At 32.9% G+C, this 23,178-nt stretch overlaps 1 pseudogene across 1 annotated transcript in view; it reads left to right on the top strand.

Moving 5' to 3' along the window:
• Positions 1-21,929, top strand: part of LOC306888706 (sucrase-isomaltase, intestinal-like) — a 45,413-nt pseudogene extending 23,484 nt beyond the window's left edge. Inside the window, exons 24-38 of the transcript in view lie at positions 414-539; positions 1,702-1,798; positions 4,478-4,590; positions 4,880-4,985; positions 6,047-6,178; positions 6,359-6,478; positions 6,782-6,788; positions 7,499-7,533; positions 7,790-7,906; positions 13,652-13,796; positions 15,608-15,698; positions 15,878-15,990; positions 16,270-16,375; positions 17,943-18,104; positions 21,849-21,929. The product of the transcript in view is annotated as a sucrase-isomaltase, intestinal-like (transcript). The remainder of the gene's footprint in view (positions 1-413; positions 540-1,701; positions 1,799-4,477; positions 4,591-4,879; positions 4,986-6,046; positions 6,179-6,358; positions 6,479-6,781; positions 6,789-7,498; positions 7,534-7,789; positions 7,907-13,651; positions 13,797-15,607; positions 15,699-15,877; positions 15,991-16,269; positions 16,376-17,942; positions 18,105-21,848) is intronic.
• Positions 21,930-23,178: the final 1,249 nt, after the last annotated feature.

Raw genomic sequence — 23,178 nt, 5'->3', positions numbered from 1 at the left:
TTTAGGATTAAGACCAAAACAATGACTGAATACACATTTATGCATTTGACAGAAGCTTTTAGAGGTTCAAGATTCAAGATTTTATTTTGTCACATACACAATTATACAGAGTATAACCAACAGTGAAATGTAAGGTTCAAAGAGGTTCCTTTGGCAATAATGTGGATGTTTTACTGTAGTTTTCACTTGTTTTCAATTGACAACAGCGTTCTGAATTAAAGGGTATTCATGGAACCATACATTTGGAACCTTTATTTTTAGGAGCGTTGGGAATCAAACCCATAACAATGGCATTACTAATGCCAGGCCCTATAATTGGAGTTTTTTTATTTTTTATTATGAATTAACAAAATAAATTTATACATTTAAGACTGAGATTAAGACTATGACTGATTTTGTTCCTATTCATCTAGATCTTCGACCCAGAAAATGCATGCTATGAGGTCTCCATTCCCCTCGACCTACCAGCTGCACCAGAAACAGAGGAAGACAACAGAGAGTATAGGGTTCAAATCAATGACAAACCATTTGGGATCCAAGTGATCAGAAAAGGAACAGAAGAAGTGATGTGAGTAACCTGAATTACTCTGGTAACATGGAGTTCAGAGAAGTTATTTCGGCAACAATGTGGTAGTTAATAGGTAACTGCATAGTAAGTTAAGTTATAGTGTGTTGACCTGCTGTCACCATTTATTTGAGGTTTTTCACCATTTGTAATCACCCTATACAATACATTTATATTTACGCATTTAGCATTTACATTCATGCATTTGGCAGATCTAAAGCAACTTTGCATTGCATTCAAGGTATATTTTTTATGAATTCATGTATTTCCTGGAAACTGAACCCATGACCTTGGAATTGCTAAGAACATGCTCTTCTGTTTAAGTTAAATAAATAAAAGTTATTTTTTTATGTTATTATTATTATTATTTTTGAAACTACATTAAATAAAAATAATATATATATATATATATATATATATATATATATATATATATATATATATATATATATATATATATATATATATACAGATTTACACAAAAATTAATGTTTTCACATTACAGTATTTAAATAGACCTCATTTTCTATATTTAATTTATTTATTTTTTTATAAAATAAAACATTTTTGACAAAATATAAATGATACAATTATTATTATTATTATTATTATTATTATTATTATTATTATTATTAAATCCTTGTATATATGCATACTTTTGTATTTGGTTATTAAGTCCTGGGGAGAAAAAAGCATATTAGAATGATTTCTGAAGGATCATGTGACAATGAAGACTGGAGTAATGATGCTGAAAATTCAGCTTGGTATCACAGGAATAAATTACATTTTGCAATATATTCCCATAGGAATCTCTTTTTTTTTTTCTCATCATTTGGAATTGTAATAACCGTCCTGTTATTGGCTGTCAGTCATTGATACTGGACACACTAACAACCTTATTCTCTGACTCACTTCATGTCACAATGCCCAGAGAAAGACAAGCAAAGACAGAGCTTCGTGAAGGAAGAGAGAGGGATGTAATTAGCTTAATTAAAACAGAGAGATGGGATTTGCAGTGTTCATTCCTTTAAGCCAAATAAAAACCTCTCATTAACACGTAATTGTCTGTTTAACACTGAGAACAACTGAAATCAAATCACAAACTCAAACTCTAATCTCTTTCTCCCCATCTGCAGTATAAGCTGAACAGTTATGGAGTTCATCCTTTCTACACGGGTCTGGAGAAATCCAAAAATGCTCATGGCGTCCTCCTGCTCAACAGCAATGCTATGGGTGAGTAAAACCCGAACACACTAAACATTTGTGATTCAGCTGGACTCAACGGGACACAACCTGCACTGGATGGTCTTTCTTATAGGCCGAGACACATCTTGAACCAATCTAAGATGGTTTGCTGGTTTAAACTGGTCTATTTAGCTTGTGCGCACTGCGTAGAAAAAAGCAAAGAATACACAAAATAATTAAGTTACGTCATAACTAATTAGTGGATGGAAAAGAACATTGTTATTTAACTTAATTAATAAAAAAAAACTATTCATATTATTAATGTATTGGAATTATCTTCTAATAATTTATTTAATATTTTCTATATAATTTAGGGAGATTTCTTTACATTCCTTTGAACATTTTATTAGACTGAATTTGTGTGTGTTCATAAACATTTGCTATTAAGAAAAATATAATAAAATATATTTTGCTTAAATAAATGCTATAGAAATGCTATTTCAGGTCTGCTAAGAAATGCTGCATTACAAAATCATTTCCATGACAAATTGAGCTTTATATATAGTGTATATATATATATGTATATATATATTCAATGTGTTATTTAATTCTGAAAATTACTAACAACTTCTTGGTAAACAGTGTTTGACCAATTTTTTGACCAGAAAACCAATTTACCCTGATTTCAGTTTTTTTTTTTTTTTTTCAATGGATACTTTAAAATAGAGACAAAATAACTCAACACACAGCCATTAATGTCTAAACCGCTGGCCACAAAAGTTAGTACACCCCTAAGTGAAAATGAGCGGTTTGGCTGTGTGTTGAGTTATTTTAAGGGGACAGCAAATATACACTGTTATACAAGCTGGACACTCACTACTTTACATTGTAGCAAAGTGTCATTTCTTCAGTATTGTCACATGAAAAGATATAATAAAATATTTACAAAAATGTGAGGGGTGTACTCACTTCTGTGAGATACTGTGCATGCTTTTGGTGCAAAATCTGATGAAAATATTATGTTTTAAAACACATCATTGAGATGACAATGCATTGGAAAGAATCGAAAAGGAACATTGCAGTTATAGAACAAAACAAAGATATTCCACATTTTTCTGTAAGACAAAGAGTTAAGATGTAAAAAACACAGTTGTATGTGCCCTTCACATTTCTATTTATGTAAAGGGCACCACAGTATCTCTGGGAATAATGCTTTTATTGTCTATTTATGAGACTAAAACTCCTCAGTCAGCCACTTGCTGCATCCTTAGCATTGGAACAAATAAGTCCATCACTCACTGGCTCCAACACTGGCGTGAGTTTTGTCAGCAGGTCTTAAGGTCGTGAATAGAGCGGACACTATTAATCAGAGGCGAGAGGGTGTCGTTGAGCTTTAGTGTGAGGAACGCTTATACTTATTGCAGGAGTTTCTCTTGAGCTGCTTAAACATAATGGTGCTGCTGCAGTGGGGCTTTTAACAGAGTTGTGCTCTCAGAAAGTCTTCTCGCATCTCGCAAACGCTCACACACACATTTTAATTCTTACATAAACACACACGCACAGGCAGTCGAGTAAATGAGCATCCTGAGAACCACAGCAGGAGAATAGCTTTGATGTGCTTTACTTTACTCAGAGAAATTCAAAGTAGTGCCCTTCAGTTTGAATGCAGATGTGTTTAAGACCTCAACGCATACAGAATGATGCAGAAATGGACAGTTAAGGAGGTGTTAAAGACCTCTGAAATGATTTGAAGGTTTTATTGCATGTGTTGACATATTTCTTTTGTAAAAGGAAGTTGGGAATGTACACTGAAGGACTCTTTCCTTTTTTAAAATAGCTAATAGTTTAGTTTTTTGTCACAGTCCAGCAAAATCACATTTGGCAGCTTGTGCACAGACAAAAGCAATAAAGGCACTTTCAGAATTAATAAATTAGAGCCAATTACTTCACTACTAAATCGTAGTTGGAAAATAAATGTATTATTATTCATGTTATTTATTATTCTTACTATTTATAAGACATTTTCATAATGAATATATTAAAGCCAATTACTTCACAACTGGTTAGTAGTTAGATAAAGGGAATTTATAAGTAATAATTAAGTAATGAAGGGAATATATGTATGTATATGTATGTGTATAAAAGTAACTTAATTTAATTATCATTTTTTGTATTATAATTGTGTAGTTTTCTGTAATATTTTCTCTGTAAAGAGAAAATGGCTAGACATTTTTAGCATTCTTTTGAGAATTTCATTTTTTATATATTATTCTATTTTACAGGGAAATACTGTTCGAATAATAAGAATACAATGGGAATTATTTTTGATAATAATAAAAAAATCACAAAAAAATTAATAGTAAGCACAAAGTGAACATGAGAAAAAGTGTTACAAACAGGCTTCATTTTCTTTATCCAAAATATAATTGCACATTTTTATATTTTGATTTTGGGATGAATTGTCATCTGGGCGTGTTTTTGTGAGTGTTTTCAACCCATAGACATGGACTTAAAACCACAAAACTCTCATCTTAATTTTATCTGACCCTTAAGATGTAAACATTGTCATGTCCAGTGTGCTATCTGTCATAAAAGCATTAGAGGGAATCCACTACTGCTGTTCAGAGACTGTAAGTGTAGGTGTGTAAAAAATAAGCTGATGCAAAACATTGAGTCACTGGGACGATGCCGTCATTTTAATTTTATTTTGGTTTGTGTTGCTCTTAGATGTGACCTTCCAGCCTACTCCAGCTCTGACCTACCACACCATCGGAGGTATCTTGGACTTCTACATGGTGATGGGACCCACTCCAGAAGAAGTGGTTCGGCTGTACACTGAGGTTTGTGTGTGTGTGTGTGTGTGTTTCCTGGCTTGATGAGGTTTAGCAGCTGGAGTCTCTCTGCCTCATTGCCCACAGTGTACTCAATATAAGTACACACACAAAATAACATCCGAAAACTCACATGCATAAATGAAATACATAAATATTTATCTAAAGGAAGCTCTCTTGTCACATAGACAGAAGGGGCTATTAGATTCTCTTAAGCCACTTGAATATTTATGCCATAAAATGTATTTGCATAAAATGTAAAATATTTTTCTCTCGGTTTGTGCATTTTGTCTGACAGATGATCGGCCGCCCGGTTCTTCCAGCCTACTGGTCGCTCGGATTCCACGAACGATACGGAGATCACAGATCTTTACAGAGACATGAAAGCAGCTCAAATACCTTATGTAAGTAGTTTGTGCATGTGTCTTTCAGTCTCTTCCTGAATGCAACAATAAACACGGTTTCGTAACTCTCACCGACCTTCAAAACTTGCATTAGGACTTCAGGAATATTGTGTTTCTCACTTTAAATAGCTCAACCAGTTATTTTGCAGGGATACGCAACCTGAATGATAAAAACTCAAAAACCTGAATGATAAAAACTTCAATGGCTGTATTAAGACTTAAAGTGAAACCTGGAGTGAGTCACCAACTCAAAGTTCATATAAAAGCCTGCATAGTCCTTTTATTAGAAGTTTCTTCTAAGAAAAGCATCACTAGTATTTATAATTGCTCATAGATTAAGCTAACATTTTGAACAACCCCCCCTAACATGTAATTCATCTTGCTCTGTTTCTGATACCGATAATGGATGATAATTCAGATTTTATGACTTGAGTAGTCTGCTGTTTATTTTTCAAGGGATTTTAGAGAGGTGTATAATATATATTACTCAGTCATCTTGGAACTAAATTACACTTGCCAGATTGTGAATGGACAAAATCAATGATGAAAACACTTTCATAATGAATAAATTGAAGCCAATTACTTTACAATGAGGTAGTAATTAGAAATTACAATTTTAATTTAATTTAATTGATAAAAAATCTGTTATTCATATTATTCATGTTTTTTGTTTTTTCTCTAATTTATTGCATTTTTTTTTTAGTTTTATATATTATTTTCTCTATAATTACGGGAGATGGTTCACAATCTTTTGAGCATTTTGTTACATTAAATTTGTATGTGTGCATACCAATGTGTTTTTAAGAAATATAATATTACGTCATTTTTATTTGGCTTAAGTAAGAGCTATACAGTTTAAAATGTAATTTACAATAAAATGTAATGTAGGATAAAATGCATAGCAACTACTTACAACATAATACCTTCATTCTGCCTGCATTTGCAGTATTAAATGTTTCAAAACAAAAGGCATTGCTAAGTTTGCGCTCAATTACTCAGTCACTTTGGAAGTTCACATTTAAGTTTAATAATCATAATAATTGACTTTTGATCCCTTAAAGGATGTGCAATATGCAGACATTGACTTCATGGAGAGGCAGATGGACTTTATGCTGGGCCAAGTGAACTTTAAAGAACTGCCTGCGCTGGTGGACCAGATGAGGGCTGAGGGAATGCGTTTCATCTTCATCCTGGTACAAACTATTCTCAATTACTGGGAAAAACAAAGTTGTTTCCATGAAATGGTAACTGTAATGAGAGCAGAGCGATCGATGTTGTCTGACATCAGTACGATCTTCTTATTCTGGCCAGAAGCATGCAGAGAAATTTATTCTGTACCAGAACTACATGCTTTATTTGTTTGTGTGCTTCAGGACCCGGCGATAGCGGGCAATGAGACAAAAGGATCCTACCCTGCATTTGACACCGGGATTGAAAAAGACGTTTTCATCAAATGGCCTCCTGAGCTCAGCAATGACATTGTGTGGGGAAAGGTATGACAAGCACAGGGAGGAAGAGGAACATATATCGATTCTGAGTCAATGCCTCATAGTTTTGTTGACAGTATATTTGAGTTTGAGGTCCTTCGTGTTCTGCACCTTGAACTCTGTTTGTGTCATATAAAGAAGGATAATATAATTATCTACACGATTATCTATGCCTGATAGCATAGAAATACAGTGAGTTTGCCATTGCTCAGTGTGGGTTTGACCGATAGCATACATAAAAGCCAAGTTTTCATTTATTTTATTTATTTTGTATGTTGTCACACCAATTTCCATAATTTTCTCAAACAGGATGGATGTTTTATAATGAAACAAACCAAATGATAACAAAAAAACAGCACTGATCATCAAATCCATTGCTAATTCTCAATACTAATTGTAAATGATGTCATTGGCACCAAGGTTTCTCAATTTAAATACTTCAACTAGTTATTTTGCAGAGATGCACAACCTAAATGATAAGAACTCAACATTCTGTGGCTGTATTAAGACTTAAAGTGGCACCTGGAGTGAGTCACCGACTCATAAAGTTAATCTAAAAGCCTTCATAGTCCTTTTATTAGAAGTAGCAGATCATTATGATTTGTTATGCTGTACTATGTTGGATTTTTTCCAATTTAGTCTTAATTGGGAATAACCACTGGAAGGCGAATTAATTAACTCATACTTAACATCATCTCCAAAATAGTGATGAAGTGGAAATGTGTTGGTTATTTTCAAATGCTTGTGGAAGAATTCAGGATTTATAGTTCAAGTTAAATGAGGTTACAGTTGCTGTATACATGTGTTTGACCGCACTAAAGCATTACCATAATACGTTTGCAGAAATTCAAGAAACATGCCAAGTTCACATACTTTTTTTCTTTCCTAATCCTTTAGTTTTTGACCCACCTTCCTCATTACACGTGGTGTTTTATTGAACAGCTATAGTACAGTTCAGTGCATTAACTGGATATCTGTATCCATCAAAACCAAACTCCTCTCTCTCTCTCTCTTTCTGTCTTTTAGGCATGATGGAGTTCAGCATATTTGGCATCCCTTATGTAAGTGGCTCTCTCGTCCTGCTGCAGCACTTGCTATTGATTTTTCATTTGTGCTTTATTTCCTATCAAACAATGTTTTTAGTTCAATTGGGTGCATTACACTAGCATGCAGCCATTACACTGCCTCTAGAGTTTATTTATTCATGTTTTGGAGTTGGCTCTTGTGGCCCTGTTTTTACAGACATCTATATTTGTGTTTCTCTCTCTCTCTATGTCTCTTTTCCCTTCTCATTCTCCCTATTCACATGTGTTTCAGACTGGTGCTGATATCTGCGGCTTCTTTAACGTTGCTGAATACGAGATGTGCCTGCGCTGGATGCAGCTTGGAGCTTTCTATCCGTTCTCCAGAAACCACAACACCATCAACATGCCAGTAAGAACACAGCTTTAGTGACGCTTTATTCATGCATTGGCTTTTTTTATGGACAGATTTAGGATTTTTAGGCCAGTGTTAACCAAAACTTGACTAAATCTTATTCTTATATATATATATATATATATATATTCTTTTTTTTATGTGATTTTAAAAAAAAAAGGTCCAACTTTGCTGAGCTTGTTTGTAGGGGTATACAATATGATAAAAAAAAAAGTGATTAAACATAAAAAATTAGTAATTAAATATAAATATGCCTGTAAAATATAAAATAATATAAATATTATTATTAAATAAAATATTAAACTAAAGAAATATTACTATTTTAAAATACAGAAATTTAAATGAGATAAAATAATAACTTCTGCTTTTCTTATTTTCTTACTATTACTAAGTTAAAATATTAAACTAAATAAGAAATATTATATATCAGTATGCCTGTTAACAAACAAACAAATAAGCAAATAAATAAATAAATTATTATCATTATTATTATTATTAAACTAAATACAAAATATTGCTATTTTAAAATATATAAATTAGTATTTAAATGAGAGAAAATAATAATAATAATTAAAAAATAATAATTTATGCTGTTCTTATTCTTATTTGTGCTAAATAAAAATATTAAACTAAATAAAAATATTACTATTGTAATATTTTACTGTGAAATTAAATTAAGAGAAATAATAATAATAATTATTATTATTATTATTTAACAGTACAACTTTTATGCCAATTGCACCAAGCAATTTTGGTTTTATTTAGCTTAATTATGCTCAGAAAATTGATGGATATGACAGGGGACATGTGGGGCCATTGTGCAGCAAACAGTGTGAAACGGACCTTAATTGAGCCTTATAATGGCGTTAAGCCTGATAATCATTGACAGTGAGTGACGGGCATCAAAACAGAGGTTGAAACAAGATAATGTCACTGTACAGACAGCCATGACAACTTCCTTGTATGACGCCCTGAGAGAGTATGAAAATGATCTCTGAATCACTGAGAAAGACAGTAGCTCAAAACACATGGCAGCAATTGAAAAGGGCCTCCCACACGGGCTCTGAGTAATATCTGGCATCCATAGACAGGTGGGCTGTCAGGTATTCACTCCGGCACTTGTTTAAAATGTGACCTTTGCAAGTGCTGGGACCTGTCACAAAAATCCAATAAGCCTGGGGAGTGAGAGGGATCGATATGGTGTGGGGGAAAATCTTCAGTGAGTGGACGTGGCAGCTTCGTTGCTAACAGATACATTTGGGGGTATAATTAAATACTCAAAGTTATCCAGAACTCTCCTGGGCTTCAATCAAACAGCTTTGCTAAATGAGTGATTAAATATTATAAGTATAAGAATATAAGTATTAGAAATAGAATTTGGAGTGGAAATGTAGCCTAAAAATTCTAAAAGAAAGTGCACAGAATTAATTGAACAGACAGATTTATGTATTTATTTATTTGTTTGTTTATTAAATTTAATTAAAATAAAATGTATCAATTTATTTAACCTAATTTAAATATATATATATATATATATATATATATATATATATATATATATATATATATATATATATTTATGTATTTCAAATAAAAAATATTATTAAATTAATAATTTTTAAATTATAATTTTTTATTTACTATTTGTTCATTTGTTTGTTTAAATTTAACCTCATTTCAAATAAAATACATTTATTGTTTAAGTAAAAATAATTTAAATTACTGTTTATTTAATTTACTATTTTATTTTATATTATTAATTGCACAAATTGTATTTAAAAATTTTATTAAATGAAATGTATTTATTTATTTAACTTAATTTCAAATCAAATTAACTTAATTTAAAAAAATTATATATATATATATATATATATATATATATATATATATATATATATATATACTTATTTATTTAGATTAGAATAAACTTAATTGTTAAATTATTTTTTATTTACTATGTTTAAATTTGACCTTACAAAGAAAATAAACAATGTAAAAGTTTAATTAAAAATAATTGAATGTACTATCTATTTAATTTACTATTTATATTATATTTTATTATGAGAATCCTTCTTTTACTGTATTGGAATGATGTCTAATGTCTGAATGGTTAAAGGAAAATCGGTAGAGAATTTGTAGGAACTGTAAAATCCATCAGGATTTTCTTTAAATTCCTTTTGCTATCCTACAAGTTTTTTTTTTTGTTGTTATTTTTTGTTTTTTATCCTGCTGGTAATTATGACAGTCCTTTTGGGAACGAGGTATTAGGAAGTTTTTGTTTTGTGCTATGTTACAATCATATGAGAATTTCTACTACAATCCTTCAGGATTTGTTGCAAATTATGAAAGAAATTGGGGTTGAAGACATAGCGTTTGCTATCTGCTCCCTATCATTTCGCTGTCTTTGTCAATAAAACTGGTGAAAAAGCAAAAGACAAAACATTTGTGCAATATTATATGTGCATATTCCTTTGGGATTTGTGCTAGAGTACTTTAACACAGAAGTAAAAATGCTAATAAAATAACTTTTAAAATAGCATGAAATATATTAGTTCTGTTATTCAACATGCACTGCCAGAGACCTAGGAATTTAGAGGGCTTTATTAAAAAAAAGAGCAGAGCAGTGCTTGCGCGACAGCATGTCCACACATTTTCCGTTGGTGCTCTGTCGAGTCATTCACTTGCTCCGGTGTAGATGTGTCCTCCGCGTGTCTCAATGACAGTTTCAATAAGAGACCATCCTCTGCTGGCCTCTACCCGCGCCGGACGTGTTTATCCCTGCACGTCCCCTTGCTGCTGTAATTACCCCTCCAAGATGTCATTAGCTTTAATGTGGCTGCGCAGGCAAATGGAAGGTCATCCAGAGACAAACGGCAAAGCATGGAGGTCGTCAAGGTGGTCTAAATTAATAAGTGATGGAGAGAAAGACATGTCAGATAGTGAATAAGAGACACTTAATGTAATCAAAACAGGAGTTTTGTGTCATCTATATGGTAGTGTACTTCCAAAAGTTGAATAAATTCACTTAAAGCATTCAAAGTATTTCTATTGCAGGAAATGGACTAATATTAATGACCAAATTATTTAAAGTAATGTGCTCTGACTAGCACTGGAAGTAGCAAATCCTGGATCATAGTTGTGTATAGTTTTTATTAATTTTATAAATTAATTTCAGCATTAATTGTTTTAGTACAAGTAAAGTTAAATGAAAGTAAGAAATTATGTGTTGGCAAGTAGCTAAAATAATGCTTTTTTATATAAAATAAAATAATAATGAAAAAATAATGAGAAAAATATCAACGTATCAAAAATAAATAAAGAATGAAAAAATCTGGAAAATGTTTACTTTGTATCAAATTAAAAGTTTAATAGCAGTAGTAGTATATAAACAACTTTTTTTTTTTTTTTTTCAATTTGATTGAAATTCATTTGTATAGCATTTTCATGAATAATATTGTTGCAAAATAGCACGTAAGGTTCAAACAATAAACATAGATTTCTGGTAAAAATAATAAAACAAAATAATGGATTTAAATAAATAAATGTACTTATTTTAATCTTAAGATTATATTAATTTGCAAAAACCATTCTCTTAAAAAGTGTCTATGTTTTCCAGTTTTAAACTCATTTAAATATCCTTAAAACAAGATCAGTAACATATATTTGCAAAGTAATTATTTAGCAGACAATTTTGCAGAATATTGTGAAATGCTCAGCTTCCTGTTTCAGAAGAAACTGTGTTCAAGTTAGCAAAACAAGCTTGTGGAGGGTAAACGACAGATGAACAGACACCCAAAGAAGTTCAGAAAGACCACCTTATTTGCTCCAAAGTCGTTTGCCAGTGCAAATGTTCCCTCTGATGCCAGCTGCCAGAGAGAGAGAGAGAGAGAGATACAGAGAGAGATGGGTTTATGCAGCGCGGCTCATAAGTCTTACACTCCTGCCAAGGTTTCCAAGTTCGTCCATCTCTCCATCACGCGAAGTCACATGCTAATGGAGTCAGAGGGCAGTACATTTGGAATAATTTGGCTTTTTGTCTGAGCAGCAGTTGGCTCTAACAGGAGGAAGGTCTAGTTCATTCAAACACTTTAACGCAGAGATATTAGCTTTTCCCATTACATTAGCAGGAGCTTTCACTCCATGAGTGAGAAAGGGGACAAGACTAAATATCCTAGAGGTCAGAAGGGCAAGAACCATATAAACTTACAATATTCAGTCTGTTTGCTTAGGCTGCCATTACTATTATTATTGTTCAATACTTGAGGTTAGAGTTTTGAACAAATTCAGATTGTTATTTTATAATCTTAAATAACAATACAATATTGTTAAAGTTTTAAAGTGTTAGTAATTTTATTTTATTTTTTTTATAGTAGACATATATATGGCTTTTGTTAGTTAATATTAAATAAACAAATTATTTAGATAATAATACAAATATTTAATGAAATAATGTTATTAACTGTATCTGTTACATTGTTTTTATAATTGAGATACTTTTAACTATATTTTCCTAAAAACGTGTGTGTGTGTGTGTGTGTGTGTGTATAGTAATTCAGTAAGATATGTTTTGTTTTGTTTTTTGTCAAATTTGTGTTAAATAATAATAATAATAATAATAATAATAATAAAAATAAATATAATAATATAAGAATAAGTTCAGTACTTATGTTATTTCCTACAAAAGACTTTCAGGTTTTTGTTTTTATATGAACCTTAAAAGCTTTTAATGGACTTGATGAAATCATGTTTATATGCAAAAATCATTTCCTAAAGAGTATCTTTTTTTGGTTGTTTTCCAGTTCTAAACTCATGTAAATATCCTTTGAGCAAGATAAGTTTAAATAAGCAGCAAAACTGCATAAGATATTAAGGCTCATTTTCAGATAATTTGTTTAATATACTGTAAGAGTATTTTATTTTTTTCACTTCTTTTAACCATAAGCAGGTGAAAATCAATTCAGTAACAAGACAAAATATAGCTTTAATATCTCGCAGCTTGTTTTAAGGACATTTAGAGGAGCTTTTTTTAGTCTTTAGTATAATATACAGAAACTGTTCTCACTTCAGTGTTTAGTTCATGTTTAAGTGTTAGCACGCACGCATTAGCGGTCAGACCTGTGAACATGTGGTACTTGAGAAATAATTATCAGATATAGTTCACCTTTATATCTGTGAGCACATTAACTCACACCCACCGCTCTTAACAGCACTCAGACCCACACACAGGCCAGTCCTCTCTCTGTCTGACAGACGATTAACATTCAGTCTGTACACAAACACGCACGCGGGACAGAGTTATGTCTGGATTCAGCGGGACTCAGCTGTACAGATTTGGATTGTGCAAATATGAAATATAGTTCAGAGCTTAAGTATTTATGCATGGTGTCACAATGCATAATGCAGGAGATGTGGTGTTGTTCCAGATCTATCTGTTTGCAGCTAGATCATAAATAAATCAGTTACTGAGATAATACAAAATACAAATAGTTAATGGAATATTGATTCATTGATTACATTTCTAATGCTATATACCCCAGAAAAAAAAAAAATATATATATATATATATATATATAAAATAGTTAACTGGTAAGGACATTTTTAAATAAATATCACAAATAATACAACTATCCTAGCATGTACATTGCAAGGAATGAGGGGTGAGGCTTGCATGAGAATCTATTCAGGTTTTCTTCATCAGTGTTGAATGGCTGTAATCTGATGAGTTTTTGTGATGTTTGACAGAGGAAGGATCCTGTGGCCTGGGGACCGGAGTTTGCTGCTGTGATGATGTGCTGAACATTCGTTACACCCTCCTGCCGTATTTTTTCACACTGATGTACGAAGCCCACGCTCACAGAAACACTGTGGTCAGACCCATGCTGCACGAGTGAGTGTCCACCATTTACTTGACCCACAAATGAATATCATTTGCTCAGCCTCATACAATTTCAAACCTATAAGACAAAAAAAAAAAAAAGTTGTTAAAACAATTTAAAAACTGTATGACTGAACATTTTTTCTTGGTTATGTAAACAGTAAGGGAACATGCATGCAGTTTGCATGCATTGTGCGAATATTACTTTTGAATGTCCTCTGAACATTCTGAAACAAGATGTGACATTTCAAAACTGTCAAACATTCTACTAAAACATGAAAAATGCTTATAGGTCAAAGATGAGATGTCCCATTTCGGTGTCTGCATCAAATACATTTACAAAAGGGATTATTATATATGCAGACAGCATATTAAATCAAGTGTCTACTTTACTTTTAACTTTCAACATAAATGTCAAAATATGGATTAAATAATGTTCCAATGCATTCAGCATAACAAAAATATGTATATACAAATTAAATAACATACTTATTCTGACCTGTGCATGTTAAAATACATAAAAGAATAAGTGATAATATTAAATTTATTACATCTTAAATTATTAAAAACTTGCCGCTGACAAATAGGTAAAACCTAGTAGTTGCTCAAAAAAATAATTAAATTAAACAGGGCACATTCTAATGTATGAAATAAATAAAGCTGCATTATACTTTTATTGTTTTGATGCTTGAAAACCCTTTTTCATCTTTGAGTCATGTAATGTTTAGAGAACATTATTAAATAGCAGATAACTTTGCACAAACATTTTATTGATGTTACTTGTTTGTAACTTTGAGAGAACTTTGGCAGAACATTAAGGAAGTTCTGAGAATGTAACGATGCCTGTGAGTAAATGATGACAGAAGTTTCCTTTTTTAGGGAAGTCGTGGCCTAATGGTTAGAGAGTCGGACTCGTAATCCAAAGGTTGCGAGTTCGACTCTTGGGCCGGCAGGGATTGTAGCTGGGGGGAGTGAATGTCCAGCGCTGATGGAGGTGCCCTTGAGCAAGGCACCAAACCCCCAACTGCTCCCTGGGCGCCGCAGCATAAATGGATGCCCACTGCTCCGGGTGTGTGTTCACGGTGTGTGTGTGTTCACTGCTGTGTGTGTGCACATTGGATGGGTTAAATGCAGAGCACGAATTCCGAGTATGGGTCACCATACTTGGCCGTATGTCACTTCACTTTTTTTTGTGTGAAATATCTCTTTAAGACCTTCATTCATGTTCTGCTCCTTCCAAATATATCTTCATTACACCATTTTTTCTTTCTGACTCTATTTTCAGGCCATCCTCTCGTTTCAATTACATTTCCCCCAAAGCATCACAGGAATGACTAATCAGAACTTGGACCAAATGCTGTCTCTGTACTGGTCTTATATTCCTGTATCTAATGATTTTTTTTTAGCCTGCTTTGATATCACTACTCTGTTGACCTGTTTAACCTTCCTCTTCCGCAATCTGCTTCTCTTTTTATTTTCTTTTTTTCTCAGCATCTCAACCTCTGCATGTTTTCATTTCATGCTCTAAACCTCTCTCTTGCTCATTTTCGTTTTCTCCCTCATGAACTGCATGTACAAAAACCTATTTAAATATTAAAATAAGTAAAATAATTTAAATGCATAATGCATATTGACATAAATGCATGTAAAATATAATATTTATTTCTTTATGTAAATGTATTATGCTGTGTGTATATTAATATTATACTATATAATGCATTTAAATTATTTTACTTATTTTAATATTTAAATAGGTTTTTTAATATAGTTAAAAATACGTTTTTAGGTATGTTTTTATTATTATTATTATTATTATTATTTAGTGTGTGTATATATTCAGTCAGTAAAGAGATACCTGCCAAATGGGATACCAAGGGATACCTGCCAAATGGCATCTGGTACGATTACCACACGGTAAGCATTTTACCAACATGCAAGTAAGCATTTTATTAGTAAGCATTCAAATCTTTAATAGCTTGTCAATTTAACAACCAGTCATAATGAAGCTAGCTTCTGAAACAAAGTCAGCCTGCAGTACATTGTCCTCTATATATTGGGGTCTCTTATCTGCTTGTATGCGATTTATCATCCAGGGTAAAGCTATAAGAACAGGAGGAGAGTATACACCGTTAGAGAAAATTAACCTGCATGTGAGAGGAGGCCACATTCTGCCCTGGCAGAAACCAGAGAACAACACACACTACAGGTGACGCGATGCTGCATCTGTGTTAATACCTCTTTAATGGGCTATTTTGCTATACTTGGATAGTATTTTTCCATTTTCAAAAGGCTTCTTGCCCCCCAAAGAGTCAATTTATTTTATTTGTCCATTTTCAGTTTTCTATCTGTGCCTTTAAGAGTTCACTCTGTTGTCTATCAGGATGAGCAAGTGTCTGAACTCTGAATAATTAATATTATGTAAATGTGAGTGGTTGTATGTTTATGTTGTATGTATGTTTAATGTGTTAGTTTTTTTTTCTTGTAGTCATCTGAATCCTCTGGGTCTGATTGTTGCTCTTAATGATGGAGGTATAGCAAAGGGATCCCTGTTCTGGGATGATGGTGAGGGGATTGGTGAGATGTGTGTGGTTGTGTGTCTGTGGGGATGGGAATCATGAGGAATTTAAAGGTTTTGATTTATCTTGATGTTTCCAATTCCATTAATGATTTATTCAACCCAGTTCATTGGAAATATGTAGAAATACAACCATTCTGCAAAATGATATTGCATTGCTTCTTGCACCATTTTGTGACATTTTTCAAAGTGAAATGCTCAGGGAGTAGCCCTAAAACCGCGTTCATTAGTATCCAAAATAGGCAAAGTTGACACTAGCAGTGTTTAAGTTGGTGGTACATATTGCCGCAGTTCGGAACTGAAATGTCCAGTGAGTGGCACTACAACTTTCATGCTGTATTGCATTTAAAAATAAGATACTACCTACACTAAACCCTACTTTGATCCTAAACGACAGTGCTAATAAAATAGATAAAAACACTTGTTTTTTATTTTTTCTGTGTAGTGCAATGCTGTACCGGGTGCGCTACCGAGCAAGTTTACTACATCAGAAAATCCATATATATGGAGCTGGTTAAGTGATGCAAATGTCAAAATTTGTAAGTTTACAAATCATGCACTATGGTAAAAGTGTTCTGAGGTCATTACTTAATATTTTGTGTAAGGAACTGCATGAAAATAAGTCTTTATCAACTGAGAATCTGATAATCTAAACAACTTTCAGTGTCAGTGAGGTACGTTAATATGTATTGAAGAAAGCTAAGTGTGCAGTTCTTTCAGATTTATTTGGATTGTGGTCATTAAATGGTCGTGTGAAGCCCTCTTAGTGTGAAGACCATCGACTCTACCGTGCGACTCCACCGGGCAGGGACACCGGCAAGGTTATAGTAGTAGCTTTTTATTTAATTTTTTCATTGATATGTTTATTATTGAAATGTTGTTGTTATATGCATGTGTTAATTTTATTTAATTTCTTTCTTTTCTTAAATATGTGGGTAGATAGTATTTATAGAGTTGTAACTTTTTAGTTTTAGTTACTTTTTCTTATTTGTAAGTCGCTTTGGACAAAAGCGTCTGCTAAATGACAAAAGTAAGTAAGTAAGTAAAGTAAATCCAATAGGGAGTCCAAGATTGTCCATCTCACTTGAAGCCAAACATCTGTGGCCACTCTCTATTTATAAACAAATCCAGATCCAAAACTGTTTCATGCTGTAGCAGCTCAAGGCCACTTGGCCCAGGTCAGAGCTCTCTGGATGTCCTGTGGGTTTGAAATTATTTGAGTGGTGGGGAAAACACAGCCCTATGGAGTTGAGAACCGTTTTTAAAACGAGGTCAGACTCAGCAAGGTTGAGTTGTCTCGGCACAGATGTTACATAAATACTGAAACAACAATTTTCTGTTGTTATTCATTCTGTTCTAGTGATATCTAAGTGAGAGCATCTCAAGAAATGGGTTATTTGTCCAATTTTTTTTGCATTGTGACATTACTTTCATGATAATTAAGTGCATTTTCTTCACAAATATTTATTACTGTAAAATCCGGATGTTTTAATGTCAGCAATTATCATTTGCAATAGCATTTTTGCTGATACTTTAAATGGGCATGTGTGTGTAACAGCTGTGCTGTGTGATTATGTTTATAGCGTAGTCTTACCAGCGAGGTTTCCGTAAATGGGCTGGCCGTGGCCGACAGACTGACCCTAGGTGTCGTGAGGGTTTGGGGTATAACAAGTCATGTCACTCGGGTTACCATCAAAGTGGCCGAGAATCCTGAAGTCGACTTGGGATTCACATATAACCCTGAGGTGAGATGTTTTATGCAAACATATATTTTATCCATTTATATACCGTTCATACAGTCAGAACCACTGATACAATTATGAGAAATGGTACATTTTATATGGACAAGAGGCACTGCTTAAAAAAATACAAATAATTTATTTGAAATTATTTTTATTCAGTTTTATTTATTTAAAAATAAGCAAATAAATCATGTTACCTTGGAATGTTTAAACATGTAAAATAGCAGGTAAGTATATAAATTATATTTAATAATTATTTAATTTGGTAATTTTATATGCAGCTATTAAAATGCATTTTCTTGAAAGATGAAGGATGAAAATGAAAAATTGATTGTTCTTGAAGCTATGTATTTGCCATGCATTTGCCAATTTATAAAATTATTGATTTTTAAGTGATATTACTTTCATGACAAAAAGAAATGTATAAACACTTATGTTATTTACATTGAAAATCATTTAATTGAATTGTAATATTACTAATAAATATTATTTTCTTTAAAATTAAGAATACTATAAATAATAAAATTATTTAAAATAATATTTAAATTTATTTATTTAATAATTTAATATTTAATATTTAATCTGTACATCATGGAACTATTTGTTTGCTGCATTTAATTTATCCTAGTGACATTTCACCCCAAAATTAATACAAAGAAATATGTAATTATATCGTATTGAAAATATTTTTTTTTAAGAGATTTCAATATTTCAATTTTAATATTTCCATGAAATATTTTCTTAAAAATTAAGAAAATTATAAATAATTCTATAATTTAGTTTGGAAATCATTTATATATCATAGAAGTACAGTATTTATTTGCTGCAATTTATTTATCATGGTCAAATTTCACCCCAAAAATGAATAAAAATAATTATAATTTTATAATATAGTTAAAAATGTTTTGTATAATATATATACATAAAATTTATATTTTAAAGAGATATTATTTATATGACAATTAAATATTTTAAATAATTATATTAACTAAACTGAAATTTATTTTATCTGTAAATCATTTATACATCTTGGAAGTTGTTTTCCACCTTTAATTTATGCTGAGAACAATATTAATAATAATAATAATTTAAAAAAAAACTACAGTAATGAGAATCACTATTGAGAATAATTTTAGAGGCTAAACATCTGAATGCATTCACCCTATTGATTCCTCCTTGTATTTTTTAAGCAGTTTTGCTAATCCCATTGAGACACATTGAGCTTGATGAAATACATAGAGAAGTTTACATTCTCCTGGACTGCTTAAAACGAAATGCGTTTAAAGTTGTATGCGCATCGACCACACTGTTTCTACAGTACGCAATATGATATCAACGAGGAAAAAAATATTTGTGATGTTTTTCCTGCTTAAAATTGGACACTATAACAATATCAATAAACATTTTCATTAATTTTGTATTTATTGTTATTTTTTAAACGAACAAATTTAAACATTTGACATTTTCATGCATAAAAAGTAAATATATTTTTTGTTAACATTCTTTAACCAAATACTTGAACAGTTAGTTTTATCTAGTTTTTAATGTACTGCATATCTCATATTTAATCAAATGCAATTTCATATCCAGATGTTGCTCTCAGGCAGCATTGTACCATCGTGGATCACAAGTATAACCAAACCATCATATCAGTTATTATATGAAAACATTACAATCAGAGTTGTTTCAATGTAAAAAAAATAAAAATCAGCATAACCTTATCCTAATATGCACCTTATCCTTACAAGCATGCACATACACACACAAGCACATGCATGTAAAATCTCCTTCCTCACTAATGACACCTCACTGCTTGTGAAAGCTGAGAAAGCAATTCCTCTCGACAGAAAAAAAATCATAATATGTGCAGATATCTAAATTACTATTTTTACAAATGCATTACAAAAGTTTGCAAAAATGCAAAGATATTTAGATAATTCTAACTCTTTTCCACACAAATGTATACTTGTATTATAACCTAGCAGGCCTGCATGGCCTCATGTGATTCCATTACAGTACAATGTTGTCTTGAGGCAGCATGAAGTTTTTTGCAATTTCCTAGAATATGTTTGATGATATATAATGTAAAGTTTTTGAAAATACTTCTTTACTTTCTAATGAAGGTGACTCAGATTTTGTAGGCAATTATATGGATGAAAAGTGATGATAAATGCACTTTTCATTGGAGAAAATAGGGAGTCATGTGACGTGCACATGTCCTAAAATTGTTCAATTAAATGGGCGTCTCATTTTATTAAAAAACCCTAAAATAAAGTATGTTGCCTGGAGGCAACATGGTACCATACAGGGTTAATAAGACTGCAGGCAGGAGCTCCAGAGACTGAGATTTATACGAGACATGAGAAGAATCAAAGGGGGGGAAATGATAAAGAAACTGCGCATGTGAATCTGAATAACTAGTGTTCCAGCCCACACCAAATCATTTATCTTTCTTAGGATTTCCCGACTGCATAATAAGTCTGAAAGAGGCGAGGCAGCTCCATCTGTCTCCATGTGTGTGTTTGCCCTCAGCGGCGTATGTCAGATCAGAGGTGGCGTTTCCCAACGATTCGCTCGAACATCTTTTATTTTTCTTCATCATGCCATTATGAGGTCATTGACTGAATTGGTCTGTAATCACACATGAGTTTAAGCTCTTAAAGGAATAGTCCACCCAAAAATGAAAATTTGCTGTACATGTACACACTTTTGAGTTTGTTTCTTCATCAGATTTGGAGAAATGTAGCATTACATCACTTGCTCACCAATGGATCATCTGCAGTGAATGGGTGCCGTAAGACTGAGAGTCCAAACAGCCCACCAATTAACATTGTGTGAAGCCAAAAGCTGCATGTTTGTTCACGGATCCATTATTAAAACGTTTTTAACTTCAAACTATCGTTCCAACATATGTCCACGATATAGGTTTCTCCAGTGAAAATGTCGTCTCATCTGAATAAGGAGAGAAATATGAACAGATTTACAAGCAAAAACAGTACAAAATAAATCTACACAATTATGTTGGTGAGAGAAAAGGGGAAGTCGTGGCCTAATGGTTAGAGAGTCGGACTCGTAATCGAAAGGCTGCGAGTTCGAGCCCCCGGCCGGCAGGAATTGTAGGTGGGGGGAGGGAATGTCCAGCGCTCTCTCCACCCTCAATACCACGACTGAGGTGCCCTTGAGCAAGGCACCGAACCCCCAATTGCTCCCCGGGCGCCGCAGCATGGCTGCCCACTGCTCCGGGTGTGTGTTCACGGTGTGTGTGTGTGTGTGTGTGTGTGTGTGCATTTGTTCACTACTCACTGCTGTGTGTGTGCACTTGGATGGGTTAAACGCAGAGCACCAATTTCGAGTATGGGTCACCATACTTGACAATACGTCACGACTAAAAGACTAAAAGAACAAAAGAGAATGGACTTTTCACTGGAGGAAGTGTTATTATGGAATATTGGATTATTTTGGCCAGAAACAAAAGTTTTAAGCTAAAACGCTTTAATGATGGATTTGCTTCTACAAACATATGCAGCTTTCTGTTACAAAAGACATGAATTGATATACTGGAGTCTTCTGGATTACTTGTGATGTTTTTATCAGCTGTTTGGACTCTCATTCTGACGGCACCCATTCACTGTAGAGAATCCATTGGTGAGCAAGTGATGCAATACTAAATGCAGCTTTCCTTTTTTTCTGTATTCTGTATAAAACTGCATTTTTCTGTTGGATTAACTCTCTCTTCTTTTCTCTCAGATTCAGGAGCTGCAAATTGATGCAACATCACAATCTCACACCATCGAAATGCCTTTCACAATCACATGGACCACAGAATAATTATGGACAAGTCTACAGAGACGTGCATGAGCCAAGAGCAATCGCATGATTATTTCTGTTTATTTCTGAATGTTCAGTCAACTAGTAATTTATTTAGCATTTCTTCTGGAAGATTTTTATGATGCATATCATCTGGATTTAAAATATTACGTTATGTCTTCTCAAATAAATGCCAACGCCATATAGTTTTTTTTTGGTTTGGATCTCATATTAGAAACTATTACTGGTTGTGCAACTTCAGGCCGAACTTGGAAGACAGAATCTGTAATGCCGGCCTTTTGGGAAGTGGGAATATAATGATAACCCTTAATTATCGACAACCACAGCTTTTTAACGAGAAAACCTCTCAGTGGCGGCTACCTGCCGGGCGAGGTTCACGCACGACTACAGTTTGAAGTAATGATACAATAATCAATTATTCATTCTACAGTAAACATAATGATATCAATTAAGCAATGGAGACTGTAAATTGATTTCTGCTCTAATTGGCAATCATGGCGAGCTGGGGAGATGGACGCAGCGGGGAAGAGGGTGGGAAGGCACACCCTTTCCATATTTAGACGCTAGCCAAAAACAATGATAATTGAGGAGCTTTTCTTATTCGAGTGTGAAGCAGGATGGAGCTGTTCTGACTGAGACTGTAATTATTTGGGTTTTCTATTATGTGAAAGGGGTTTATCCAGAGCTTGTATTTAATTAGAGAAGAACAGCGGTCCCGCTTTCCGGGGTTTTTACAAGAAAAAGAGCAGTTTTCCTTCTCTAGTCAGGCAGTGAGGAAACACAATTATTCATGGAGTTTATACAAAGTTTCAAACTTCTGTGTTATAAAAATATCAGCTCTGCCTGAGTCGGTTGTGTTAATTTTACCATTAGAAGTTCAACGCTGTCCATTAAGCGATATATGAAAGAATAATACAGCTGTAACGTGGAGAAATATTTGAAAACTGCAATAAACTGATTTAAACCTCAGGAAGCCTGTGACTGATTTGACTTGCTGATGTTATGGTAATATTTGCTTTAATCTCTGAAGAAACTTTCTTTTGTTTATTTCCTGCACGCACGCAATCCAGACATCAGTCAAAAGTCAGGTGCATTAAAACAATCAATCTGATTCAAATAAATCAAAAACAGACAGGGAATGTAGTCTTGATTTAACCAACCCTCCAAACAAAGACTGGGATTGAGAGCAAAGTACTCATGAAAAAAAATTTAAAAATAGAGGGAAACAACAAAAAGACGACATGAAAGA

Source organism: Barbus barbus (assembly GCF_936440315.1).
Source record: "Barbus barbus genome assembly, chromosome: 22".
In the NCBI taxonomy this organism is placed as follows: domain Eukaryota; kingdom Metazoa; phylum Chordata; class Actinopteri; order Cypriniformes; family Cyprinidae; genus Barbus; species Barbus barbus.
The sequence above is the reverse complement of the archived record's forward strand: the minus strand, read 5'-3'. Positions and strand labels throughout refer to the sequence as shown.